The sequence below is a fragment of the Marmota monax genome, unplaced genomic scaffold, assembly GCF_021218885.2.
Source record: "Marmota monax isolate L192 unplaced genomic scaffold, Marmota_monax_Labrador192_F-V1.1 WCK01_AAM20220418_F8-fsc00019, whole genome shotgun sequence".
NCBI classification, from domain to species: domain Eukaryota; kingdom Metazoa; phylum Chordata; class Mammalia; order Rodentia; family Sciuridae; genus Marmota; species Marmota monax.
This window is the reverse complement of record NW_026695242.1, coordinates 4,488,945-4,503,048: the sequence shown is the minus strand read 5'-3', so window position 1 is coordinate 4,503,048 and position 14,104 is coordinate 4,488,945. Positions and strand designations below refer to the sequence as shown.

At 36.2% G+C, this 14,104-nt stretch overlaps 1 protein-coding gene and 1 non-coding gene across 5 annotated transcripts in view; one reads left to right on the top strand and one right to left on the bottom strand.

Moving 5' to 3' along the window:
• The window catches only part of Kat6b (lysine acetyltransferase 6B), a 189,429-nt gene that overhangs the window by 21,174 nt on the left and 154,151 nt on the right, over positions 1 to 14,104 (top strand). The gene's annotated exons all lie outside the window — the stretch shown is intronic.
• LOC124076176 (U6 spliceosomal RNA) lies at positions 1,967 to 2,071 on the bottom strand. Its single transcript, XR_006846279.1, has one exon. It is a non-coding gene; the product is annotated as a U6 spliceosomal RNA (small nuclear RNA).

Sequence of the window (14,104 nt, the reverse complement as noted above, 5' to 3'; positions counted from 1 at the left end):
CTCCTTTCTAGTCCCATTCTTTCTGCATTAAAGCAGACACTTCTCATCTGGTTCTGGGACTTTTCCAATAGCCTGTTTTTTGAGAAGGACCACATTGTTTGTGATGTGGCAGGCTTCCAGAAGTCTTAAGCCCCAGGAGAATCATTGGACAACTGTGAATCCTTTTGGCATAAGTGTATATATTTTTTATCTGCTAATTATAGAGAGTCCGAATGTCCTCTCTATTGACCTTCTTAGTTTTCTTTTGAATTGATGTCCTTTGTATTATAGATGTCACATTTCTCAAAGGCACTTTATTTATGTGTAGTCAACTTTATCCTTCAGATCTAAAGGATAGAGCCCTAAATGTTATAAATATTGTAAAATGTAACGCTTCAGAATAACCTGAATTGGAAAGGGAAGGTACTAGGGAATGGGAATAATCAAATTTTGTTATGCGTGTATGAATATGACATAATAAATTCTGCTATTATGTATAATTATAATGTATCAATAAGAAATAACAAAAAAACCCCTTAATTTTGGGATTAGTATGGAGAAAAGTTAGTTTTGGAATCACTAAAGTTAGATAGAAGCCTATTATGTGAAAGTCTAGGTGGATCAAATACTTGCTACTCTAGGATCAGAGAAGGATCAAAAATTGTAGTTCATGTTGTTCTTACAATTAAGCTTCAGAAGTGTTTCAAAATTGGGCAGTGTCTGAAGACTGCTTTGTGAGCAAATAGTACCAGTTATTGAGGTATTATGGAGAGAGCACTCAGACTGTCCCAAACTAGTTAGTGGGGTCAAGGGAAAGATGAAATGAAGAGCAATTGTCTTTGTGTTGCACTTGAGGTATGACAACTTGTTCCACTTTGGAGCTGTTATCAAGATAGGACTTGTCTAGACTTCTAACGAAATTGGCTTTAGTAGACACATCGTGTCAGAGGACTTTTGATTGCTCAAGTGAATGTTAAACATTCTTTTTAACTTTTTGGATCTTTGATGTATTGAATTTCTGATACCTTTCCCATAACACATGATCCTGTCCTGACTGATCAATAGTTGTAAGGAATTTACTCTTGTACTCCATATACCTATTGGCTTATAATAGCTACACTTGTGATTCTTTTTTTTTTTTAGATGTATTTTTTTATTAGTTACACATGACAGTACAATGATCTTGACAATTCATACATTTGAATCAAATGGGGTATAATTTCTCATTTTTCTGATTGTACAGGTTGCAGAATTACGTTAGTCATACAGTCACCTAAATACATACAGCCATAATAATGTCTATTTTATTCTGCTGCCCTTCCTATCCACTCTTCCCCTACCTTCTCCCCTCCCATTACATCTCTCTACCCAATCTAATGTGACACACTTCTTTTTTTTTTCTCCTCACAACATCATATGTGTATTCTGTATAACGATGAGGGCCTCCTTCCATCTTCTGTGCAATTCCCCTTCTCCCTCCTTTTCCCTCCCATGTCTCTTCCCTATCTAGAGGTAATCTTATTCTCATGCTCTTCCTCCCTATCCCATTTTGAATCACCCTCTTTATATCAGAGAAGACATTCAGCATTTGTTTTTTAGGGATTGGCTAACTTCACTTAGCATAATCTGCTCTAATGCCATCCATTTCCCTGCAATTTGTGATTCTTAACAGTGCTAAGAAAATCTGTATTGTATATCGGTTATGTTATTTAGCAATTAAGTGCTGTTTGTTGATTTATTTTGATTGTATTTTACATAGTAAAGATTTTGTTCTTTCCCTTCAGACTTTTTAAATTTTTGTTATTGTTGATGGACCTTTATTTTATTTATTTATTTTTTATATGATGCCTAGAATCAAACCCAGTGCCTCACGCATGCTAGGCAAGCACTCTACTACTGAGCTACAGCTCTGCCCTCCCTTTAAACTTTAACAAATGGTACACTTTAATGTTGTTTTGTTTTTTTTCCTCACTCAAATGATTTATTTAAAAACATGTAATCCTTCACGAATTATATGTCATCCTTGCATAGGGGCCATGCTAATCTTTTCTGATCATTACAATTTTAGTATCTGTGCTGCTGAAGCAAGTACCATTTTAATGTTTCTCAAAATGGAGGCCTTTTCTTTTAAAATATTTTATCTTTGTATTTTATTCATGGCAAATGTGATTATTTCATCATTGCAATAGCAAATTTTGATTGTAAAATTTATAATATTTTGTTTATAAACTTCATTTTCTTGGCACAGTACATAAAACAACAGTAAATTTGATACAGTGGTTCTCTAAGCCACACCAAAATTTAACTGTGACTCTGAATATTCTCAGATACTTTCATCTCGTTGATGTATTAATATTTCTAAGTCCATAAACATCAATTAGCTTACCAAATTAAAGTTAACAAATGAGTCAGCCATGTAATTTGAGTTAGCAGGGCCATGAAGGAAGTGTTTTTATTTGTGTGTAGGTACTCTTATCTCCATGTCTTCAGGTGGTGGATGGAAGTTTGTATATGTAATAAAAGGTGATATTACAGTACATATTGTGAAATACTAAATGCACTTACATTCTTGCTTGGGACTGGGCCACTTGCTTAGAGGTCTCTGGGAGTGGCAAAAGTGCATTTTATTGTTTTTCTTTATTTGAGATAACCTTTTAATTAGCAGAATATAATGGAGAGTTACGTGTCTTTTTTTTTTTTAATATCTTTATTTTATTTTTATGTGGTGCTGAGAATCGAACCCAGTGCCTCATGCATGCAATGCTACCACTTGAGCCACATCCTCAGCCCCACGTGTCTTTTTTTAAAAAACAAAAAATATTTTGACAAATCTGCAAAATGAACATTAGAGACAGTTCTAGAATAAATGATACTAGATTTAAACTGTGAGGTTGGTCTGTACAAAAATATAAAATAAATACTAATCACTTGTCTAAGCAAAATCCAGGAAGGATTTGTGTTAATTTGACAAGTGGGTTTAAAATTCTTTAGCCACTATTTTTTAGAAACAAGCTTTGTTCATACATCCTTTCTCTAATTTGCTTCACTTTTGATCTTTGATAAACCAGCTGCAATTTTGTTTCATTAACAAACTTTAACTGGTTAACAGATGTTTGTTTTGGCTTGATTGTGTCCTTTCTATTAGAAACAGCATAGGCATACATAGAAACCATGCTGGGCCTTTTCCTGTCTGTAGCTTGACAGGCAGTTCAGAAGAGCAACTTAATTTTATTTACAAAGTTCAATTTTTGTTTCTCGGTATTATTGTTGTATGTATACAAATATGTCAGCTCTTGTCACCCTCATCAAGGGGGTCTTTTGTTGTTAATCCTCTCCCGTTGGTCCGGTACACTCCCTTCACCTACTTTTTAAATTTTTTTTTTATTTTTAGCATCACAAAATCTTAGCATGCTGCGGGGAAAGGTATTGCAGGAGAGATAATTGAGGTATCAGTGACTCTTCCACAGTTCAAGGGAAGGAATGGGACTAGCCTGGTGAATTTTAGATAATTTCTTCCATCTTCTTTGATGTCAGTAAGCTGCCATATGGAGAGCAGTGAGGCCTACAGGAAGGAGGTGAGCCTTGGTCTGGGCTGCCTGTGATGTTCAGAGTGGTGTGGGCTGGGAGCCAGAGGCAGCACTTGATGGTTTCTGTAGTAGTTTCTCATGTGACCAGTCCTGCTTTTTGTCTGTGGTTTCTGACATGCTTGTGACCCTTTGTGATCATAAATAGGAATGATGAAACAGCATAAAAGAAACAGTAGTAAGAGGAGACAGGAATGTAAAACTAAAATCCAGTAATAAGGACATCAAAAGTTGATTTCTATTTGATACTTGATCTGCTTCCAAAGCTAGCATTTTAACATATATATGATTTCTGTCTTGCAACAACACCCTATTCTAACTATTGAGTCTTGAATTATGAGTAAAACTGCAGAAAATAAGACCTGCTGGTGGAAGAGTATGGTGTGTTTGAAGAACATCAGCTGTTTTGTTAACTTCTGGCAGTATGTTACCTGGGAAAAGAAGGCAGTGGAGGAAAGGGCTGGGTTTGTAGCTCAGTGGTACAGCACTTGCCTAGATGTGTGAGGTACTGGGCTCGATTCTCAGCACTGCATATAAATAAATGAATAAAATAAAGGTTCATCAACATCAAAAAAGGAATTTAAAAAAAAAGACAGTGGAGGGAACTAGGATGATCTTTCTCCCTTAACTTTGTGATTTATAAAATTGTAATGTTTCAGAAAAGTTGAAGGAGTGGTGGTATAATAAACACTGTATTTCTTTCATCTAAATTCACCAATTATTAACATTTTGCAATAGTTATTATTCTCTCTCTTCCTGGGTGTATATATGTGTGTGTTTGTATATATACACACACATAGAATGCATCTATTTATAATTTTTGGCTGAACTATTGAAAAATAAATGGCAGGCATTATGATATATTATCCCTAGATATTTAATTAGATATTAAATCATCCTCCAATATATTACAGTACTTTATCTTATGCAAAAAATTCAGAGTGTTATTCTAATAGCCCATATTTTCTCATATGACCCCAAAATATCACAACTTTTGACTTTTGATCCAGCATTAGTCTTCCTTCTTTCTTTTCTTTCTTTCTTTCTTTTTTTTTTCTCTTTCTTTCTTTCTCTCTCTCTCTCTCTCTCTCTCTCTCTCTCTCTCTCTCTCTCTCTCTCTTTCTTTCGTTGCTGGGGATCAAAATCAATTAGGTCTCCTTTATTTTATTTTATTCTGGTACCAGAGATTGAACCTAGGAGCACTTAATTAACCCTTGAGCCACATCCCCTAGCTCGTTTTTATTTTTTTATTTTGAGACAGGGTATCACTAAGTTGCTTAGGGGCTTGTCAAGTTGCTGAGGCTGGCTTTGAACTTGTGATCTTCCTGCTTTAGTGTCCCAAGCCTCTGGGATACAGGCATGTGCCACCACACCTGGCTTATGGCTCCTGTAATAGAGAACAGTTTTCCCTCCTTTGTGCTTTCAAGACATTACCTTTTTTTGGAGGGGGGCGGGGTACTGGGGATTGAATTTAGGGACACTCCACTAAGGCACATCCCAGCCCTATTTTTTGTATTTTATTTAGAGACAGGGTCTCACTGAGTTGTTTAGTGCCTTGCTTTTTGTTGAGGTTGGCTTTGAACTTGTGATCCTCTTGCCTCAGCTTCCTGAACCTCTGGGATTACAGGCGTGTGCCACCGAGCCTGGCAAGACATTACCATTACTTGTAGGATGTCCAACAATTAGGTATTTGTTTGATTGTATCCTCAAGATTAGATCCAAGTCAAACATTTTTGGCGGGCTGGGGATGTGGCTCAAGCGGTAGCGCGCTCACCTGGCATGCTGCGGCCCGGGTTCGATCCTCAGCACCACATACAAAAACAAAGATGTTGTGTCTGCCGAAAACTAAAAAATAAGTATTAAAAAATTCTCTCTATCTCTCACTCTCTCTTTAAAAAAAAATAAAAATAAAAAATAAAAAAGACTGGTGATGTAGCTCAGTGGTCAAGTGCCCTTGAGTTCAATCCCCAGTTACTAAAGATAAAAAAAAAAAGAAAAAAAAGAAAAAAAAACATTTTTGGCAAGAACAGTATATGTGTGATCTTGTGTATTTCATTTTGGGTCATATCAGGAGATAAACAATTCCAGGTTTGTCATTTAAAATGGTGTTTATTTAATCAGTTGGCTAAAGTGGCATCTGTCTGATCAGTCTTTATAAAAACACCCTTTTCATCTTTAATTAATAATTAGTACAGACTTAAGACCATATGAATAACTTTTCACCCAGTGTGCATTAATTTTCTGTTGCTCCTGTAACAAATCACATGGACTTGGTGGTTTAAAATAGTCGCACATGCCTCAGCCTCAGCAAAAGTGAGGCACTAAGCAACTCAGTGAGACCCCGTCTCTAAATAAAATACAAAATAGGGCTGGAGATTGTGGCTCAGTGGTTGAGTGCCCCTGAGTTCATTCCCAAAGGAAAACAACAACCGCACATGCTGGTTGGCATCCCTGTGACTCGGGAGGCTGAGACAGGAGGATTGCAACTGATCAAGGCTCTGTTACATAGAAATAAAAACCAAAAAGGACTGGGGACCTGAATCAGTGGTAAAGTACCCTAGGTTCAATCCTTAGTACCAAAAACCAAACCAAAACAACAACAAAAACCAACATGCATGTTTTAGTTCTGTTGGTAAGACAGAACAATGACTCTCATTGGGTTAAAAATCAAGGTGATGGTAGGCTCATATTCTTTTCTGGAAACTTTAGGAGAATCGTATCTTTGGTTTTCACACTTCTAGAGCTGCCCACATTCTTTGACTCCTGGTCGCCTTTCTCTGTCTTCAAGGCCAGCAGTATTTCCTCTTTGATCATTCCTTTATAGGTCACAGTTCCCTCTGATGTCCATCTGTGGTCAATTTAATCACAGACTGCTGTGATTAAATTGGGCTCACCTGGTTAATTCAGAGTACACTTTCTAGCTTGTAGTCCTTAATTTAATCAAGTCTGCTAGGTTATTTTGCCTCGTAAGATAACATACAAGTTCCAAGCATTAGGAAGTAGATGTTTTCTGGGGGTTATTATCTCACCTGCCACACAGTGGTTTTACTAGCCTTACCTAAGTCAAATAATGCTCTGAGAATTATAAATCTTTGAAAATTTTCAGGTTGTGGTGTACCGTAGTCTAAGTCTACCTAAAAGGAACAAATCAACAGCTTATTGTAGTGATGCTGGCCGAAGGCTGGTGTTGAGATGCTTGGATTCCATGTCTGATGGCACAATGCTGAATCATTTCTGGGACTGAAGCAGGGGGTTGCCTTCTGTCTGCACTTCCTGCCCCTTTACTTACAGCTGAAGAATGGATTTGCCATTAACAGCTTCAAAGTTTTTAACAGTAGGAATTTGGATATTCAAAATATTTTTTGAAAAGTTTATTTAAAGTTGTAGAGAGGGTCTTTCACTTAAATGCCCAGAGTACCTGGGGGCGGGGGGACACCATCACAATAATTTAATAAGATAGGTTCATTAGTGACGTTTTAAAGAATAACATCTGAAGAATTTCATTTGTTATTTAAATTATAAATCCTCAGCTAGAGAATTCCAAATAGGCTGAAAAAGAAACTGATTTAAAAAAAAAATGGGCAGGGAGGATGTAAATTATATTTTTTTACTTCACAGGAAAAAATCCAGAAAAATAGGCATCAAATTAAGGCAGGGAGCTCCTAGGATTCATTTTCCTTTGTTTTACAGTGTTTTGCTGCAATTAGTTGGAATGCTTTGGAAATAACGATGGTTCCAGTTGTTAAAGAATAACTGTTATCAGCCTATAAATGTGCTTTCTAGAGATGATAAAAAAGATGATCTTTTTATCTGATGAGCCTGACCTCTTCTGTAAACCTTCTAACTTATCTCATTTTCCACCAGCTACTGAAATATAACAAGGTGCCAACAATTACATCTTTATAAAGCATTTATATTAACTACAAAAATCACTTTATTGGAAAATTGTGTAATACCATGATTTCCATTTAGCATGGCATGTTGGTTAGCAATAAATCTTGCTAGTGTTATGAACACAAGCCTGCAGGCAGTTTGGAGAACATTGATCAGGTGCAAATTGTATGTATTTTTCTGGTTTCTAAAAATTTTAGAGCAAAATGAAAAATAGTTTACATTGAGAATACTACTTTTTAGTGTATTCCCCCCCCCCACTCCCCTTCCCCTTACCCCCCTACCCCATGTGCATCTTGTGAGGAGTCCGCTGATACTTTTAAAATCCATGATTGTGTCTGGGACTGTTTAAATTCTGTTTTAATCCACAGTATGCAACAAAAACTAAGCAGACATGGTTGAAATATGTACTTGTGCCTTGTAAAGTACACATGATAAGAAGTTCACATTATATTTGAAGACTGGAAAACATACAAGAGTATATTCATGTCAAACACATATTGCTTACTGTGTACTAGGTAATGTTCTAAGGCATTTAATAGACACTAAATAATTTTACATGAACCCTGAGAGATGATTACTATTATTAGCTAAATTTTACAGATGAAGAAACAGGCCAAAGAAGATGACTTACTCAAGAATACACAGAAAGCTGGATGTGGTGGTGCATTCCTGTAATCCTAGTGGCTTGGGAGGCTGAGGCAGGACAGAGGCTAGCCTTAAGCATCTTAGAGAGGCTGTAAGAAACCTAGTGAGATTCTGTCTCAAAGTAAAAAATAAAAAGGGCTGGGGATGTGGCTCAGTGGTTAAGGTAATTCTTGGTTTCCTCCCCCTGCCTCTCTAAAAAAGAATACACAGAAAGTGTTGGAGTCAGTGTTTCAACCCCAGTACAAGCTGCTACTTCATCACCCCCTGCCTGTTTCTTTATTTTATTTGAGTGAAATCAACATGTTTGCTAAATTCTTTTTTTTTTAATATTTATTTTTTGGTTGTAGATGGACACAATATCTTTATTTATTTATTTTTATGTGGTGCTGAGGATCAAACCCAGGGTCCTGGACGTGCCAAACGAACACTTTACCCCTGAGCCACAACCCTTATTAAATTCTCTCTCTCTCTCTCTCTCTCTTTTTTAAAAGAGAGAGGGAGAGAGAAAGAGAGAGAATTTTTAATATTTATTTATTTTTTTAGTTATCGGCCGACACAACATCTTTGTTTTGTATGTGGTGCTGAGGATTGAACCCGGGCTGCACGCATGCCAGGCGAGCGTGCTACTGCTTGAGCCACATCCCCAGCCCCCTTATTAAATTCTTATAATGTAAAGTACTGTAGTAGGAACTAAGTTACAAAAAAAAAATTTTTTTTTCAAATAATAATTAAAATAACCAATTGGCACATGCTAAGACATATAGCTGTGTGATTCCTTCTTAAATAACCAGTGAGTGATCTTCATTTTCACAGTGATGAAATTTTCTTTCCTTTAAGAATGACTAACAATAGCCAACTTTTATATAATGCTTTTCTATGACTATTTAAGTAGTACTATTTACTATTAAGTGCTTTATATGTAATAACTTGCTTGTAAGGTGGTGGTTCTTTTCATTTATAGTTTATAAGAGGCACATAAGGGCTGGGAAAGGTGGTACACACCTGTAATCCCAGTACCTCAGGAGGCTGAGGCAGGAGAATCACAAGTTGGAGGCCATTCTAGATGATTTAGTGAGACTCTACTTCAAATAATATAATAATAATAATAATAATAAAAAGGGCAGAGGACACTGCTCAGTGGCAGAGCTCTCCTGAGTTAATTTCCCAGTACCACCAAACAAAACAAAACACCAAGAAGAAGTAGTAGAAGTAGCAGCACCATGTGAGGTTAAAGAACTTGCCCAAGGGCATGTAACTATTATGTAATAGAACTAGGATTCAAACCCTGGCATTCAGGTTCCATGGGCTGTACATGTAACCATTATAATACTTTTCCTATTAGGTTCTTATAAACATTGTCCTCTAAATTACTTTGTAGTGTTTGTAATAGGAGTCGCTGGAAAGGGTATTAAATGTATGGTATGCCAACATTGACAGTAGCTTTTCCCAAATGATGTTTTGAGGGGGAAGGAAAGTACTGTTGAAGATTTTGATGATGCTGATGATATTCTGAGATTTAAACTCCCTGAGAAGTTCTAAAGTTCAACCTATTTAACCCATTGTTTCTCAGGGTGATTTGATGATGGCCCCTCTTCTTTCCCTTCCTCCTCAAACAGCTGTTCACATATCTGGAAATCTTTGCATTTGTTTAAACACAGTTTGGGTAGTGCACATGTGAGGCTATACTGTGAATTCTTTTCCTCATTTTTCCCAACTATACATCCCACAGGAAATCACTGATGAATAAACTTGTACTTTGTGTCTCAAAGTAGAACTCCCAAATCATCAAATTTGTCTCTTATCTCTTTATGTATTGATTTAGTAAAATTATTTATAATAATCCTTAAAATGTAGAATAAAATTTTAGATTTCCAGGAGATCTTTGAGATAACCAAGTTTAGGGTTTTATTTTTTATTTTATTTATTTATTTACTTATTAATTTTTGCAGTACTGGAGATTGAACCCAGGGCCTCACTCATGCTAGGCAAACAGTCACTGAGCTGCATCCCTAGCACTTAGGGTGTGTTTTTGTACTGGGGTTGAACCTAGGACTGCTTTACTACAAAGCTAATCCCCAGTCCTTTTGGATTTTTATTTTGAGATAGGGTCTATGTTACTAAGGGTCCTGTTAAGTTGCTGAGGCTGGCCTTGAGTTTGTATTCCTCCAGGCTCTTTCAGTGTTGCTGGGATTATAGGACTGTGCCATTATACCCGCTAGCCTTAGGGTTTTGTTTTATTTTATTTTATATTTTTGGTACTGGGGATTGAACACAGGAGCGCTTAACCACTTAACCACATCCCCTTTTTGTTTAAATAGAGAATGGGTCTCACTGAGTTGCTTAGGGTCTTGCTAAGTTGCTGAGCCTGGCTTTGAACTCTCAGCCTCCTGCCTCAGCCTCTCGAGACTCTGGGATTACAGCTGAGTGCCATCATGCGTGGCTCCCATGCAAATTAATTCAGAATGTTTGGTGTGGGAGCCAGGCATTAGATTTTTTGAGGGTCCTGGGGAATGCTAGTAAGCAGCAAAAGTTTGGGGACTACTGTCTGGGGCTATTTTCTTCCCTTTTTTTTTCCCCCCCAGTACTGGGGTTGAACCTAAGGCCTGTATGCATGTTAGGCAAGTACTTACTCTACCACTGAACTAAGTCCCCAGCCCTGTCTTCTTTTATAGATGAGCCAACAGGGTCTTTTTGTGAGGTGAGGAAATAATCCAGAGGTATTAATTGGGCAAGGCCCATGTACTTACCAAAAGAGATTTTAGATATCTTCTAAAGTAGTCTTCTGAGAAAGTGGCTCTGGAGCCAGAATGCTTAGGTGCAAATCCCCCAACTTTTCTACTTGGACAGTACAGTCTAGCCTGTCTCAGTTTCCTCATCTGACAAATGGACATAATAGAACAATCCCTGTAGAGTTAGTCTGTCACACTGTTTGTACTGAGCTTCTAAGGTAGAGAGCTTTTCCAGGGCTTTGGGAGATAGTAGTCCCTAGCATTTCCTTTCTGAATATCCTGTTCTTGAAGGAAGAGCTGTAAACTGATATCCTTATCACCTTCTAATGAAGACCTCCTTTTTTTTTTTTTTAAATATATTTTTAGTTGTAGGTGGACACAATAACTTTATTTATTTAGTTAGTTAATTAATTAATTTTTATGTGGTATTGAGGATCGAACCCAGGGCCTCACATGCTAGGCGAGCGCTCTACCACTGAGCTACAACCCCAGCCCCGCCCCCAAGACCTCCTTTTCTTACCCTAGTGACATAGACCTTGAATGTCTAAATATGGGATTCTGTGGTTCCCCCACCCTGCCTTGTTATTTTAATATTCAGAAAAAGAGTATTTTTCAGAATGCAGAACAGATTTTGAAAAATACAGAAAGGTTTGGAGATGATGTATTAGTACTACAAATATCACTACTAAAATAACTACTGTTGTAAGTTTGTATTTGCTTCCAGTTTTTTTTTTTCCTTTACATATGTAATATTTATTGTATTTAAAGAAAACAGTATTAAAATTTTGGATCTCTTTTTCTAAATTTGAATCTGTTGTGAGCCCTTTTGCCACATTTTGATTGGTCTTTGAAGTGTGACCTTAAATAACTGCATAGTATTAGGTCTTCATTATTCAACAGTTTGAATGTTTCTGATTCTTTTGCTGTTATGCATAATACTGCTATAAAATTTTGTAATTGTTTCCTATAGGCTAGTAGAGGAGATATTACTGAGGCATGACCATGAATTCTTTTTTTAAGGCTTTTGTAACAAATTGTCTAAAAGTGTTCCAAAAAGGTGGTAGAAATTTATATTGTGTAGAGGATAAGGAGATGTGGACCTCAACTTGATTCTTTCTAACCTTTACTTTTTAAAATTTTCCTAATGCTATATATGTAAGAGTGGCTCCTCACTCTTTTATTTTGCTTTTCTTTGATTACAATGACATAAACTTTTTTTTTTTTTTTTTTTTTTTTAATGAGTGGAGTGTTTCAGAGATGTCCATTAGGTCTAATTGGTTTGTAGTGTTCAAGACTTCTGCTTCTTGTTGATTTTGACTTGGTTCTATTATTGAAAGTGGAGTATTGAAGACTTTAGTTATTACTGAACTGTTTCTGCTTTCACTATTGTCACTTTCTAATGTATTTTCAGACCCTGTTAGGTATGTATGCATTTATAATTGTTAGGTTTACCTGAAGGGTTGACCCTTTTATCATTATATAGAGTATTGCTAGTGTTTCAGAGCTTTCGTGGAAGAGCAATTTTTGGAGGTCTTTACTCCATCATTGTGGAAGGGCTTCTCATTTGATGATTAAATGACATTCTCCTGGGCAAAATTATGATATTTTTGATATCATAAGTTTGATATCTTTTTAAGACCTTTAGTAATAGGTCTGTTTATACTAGAATCCTGATATGAGTATTTTAATATAGTTTTAAAATTTATCTGGCATGAGAAGGCAGGTTAATTTTTAATAGTTTAGTAAAATGCATTTACAAATGCAAATTATACAATTAGATAATTTACATATTGATATTTTGATAAAAAAATAGGAAACCCCATAAAGAATCTTGTATGTTTCTTATTTTGAAATATAGTCTGAATATATCCAATAATATAAGTACCATGAAATACTGTGTGTAGTTTATAAAGGTACAGCTTTGATTTGTGTCATAAGATGTATGCTTAATGGGAATGTTTTTTTAACCTAAGCCTAATTAAAAAAAATTATTTATTCTAATTTTTCTAAGCCTAAATTTTAAGGACGGTAATAAAATATTATTCATAGTACTTACAGAAATCATTGATTTGAGAAAAGGTAGGAAACAATATTAAGTCCATCATAAACTTCACTGGGTTTTCTCAAGGTTACATGGTGAAAGTATTTTATTACCTTTTAAAAAATGTATTTTTTTTAAATTTATTTTTTGTATTAGTTGTCTCTCTGTGTTGCTGAGGTTCTTGCCAAATTATTGAGGCTGGCCTTAAACTTGTTTGTGATCCTCCTGTCTCAGTGTGGGCAAAATTGCTGGGATTATAGGCATGCTTCACTGTGCCCAGCTTCTTCTTCTTATTATTTTTTAAACAGGTGATTTTTATATACTCAAGATTCTTTAAAAAAAATTGTTTTGACTTATTGCTGGATCTTTATTTTATTTAATTATATGTGATGCTGAGGAACGAATCCAGTGCCTTACACATGCTAGCCAAGCACTTTACCACTGAGCCACAACCCCAGCCCCTTGTTCTTATTTAAATTTAATGAGATGTATGGGTCTAATCTTAATGGATTTTGTAATTCAGAAAAGATGATATCTAGAAGTCCTCTTTAGGATTGTTTTGTAGGGATGTGTGTTCTGTAACACAACATGGACTTATTACATTAGGGCAGATGTAGTGTGGCGGACCCTTGAGTGAAGGTTTAGAGTTTCTAAACATGGTGTCATCTGAGTGTTGCTTTCCTTATCTTTATGAAAGGGAGTTCTTTCTGTAAAGGGAGCCACAGGACTTTCAGGTCTCTATCCTTTAGCTCTGAATTTCTGTGATTGTTAAACACTAGGTTTGTCTTGAGGCACTTGAGTAATATTTAATATTGTTAGTTGCATTAAAAACAAACAAGCTGGGCATGGTGTCGCATGCCTATAATCTCAGCGGCTGGGGAGGCTGAGGCAGGAGGATCACAGGCTCAGCAATTTAGCGAGTCCCTAAGTAACTCAGTGAGAACTTGTCTCTAAATAAAATACAAAAAAGTACTGGGGTGTGGCTCAGTGGTTGAGTTCCCCTGGGTTCAATCCCCAGTACCAAAACAAAAACAAGCAAGCAATATTTGGACCTTGTGAGCTGGGCCTTGTTTGGTGCAAAATCCAATTTAAAACATCTGAATTTAGAAAGTTAATAATGCAAATGCTCCGATTTAAAAAGGATTCTGTTCTTTACATTTGGAATTCTTAGTAGAGTTTCCCACTCCTTTGCTCATTAATTTTCTTTTTATGAGAATATGAGATTGATGTAT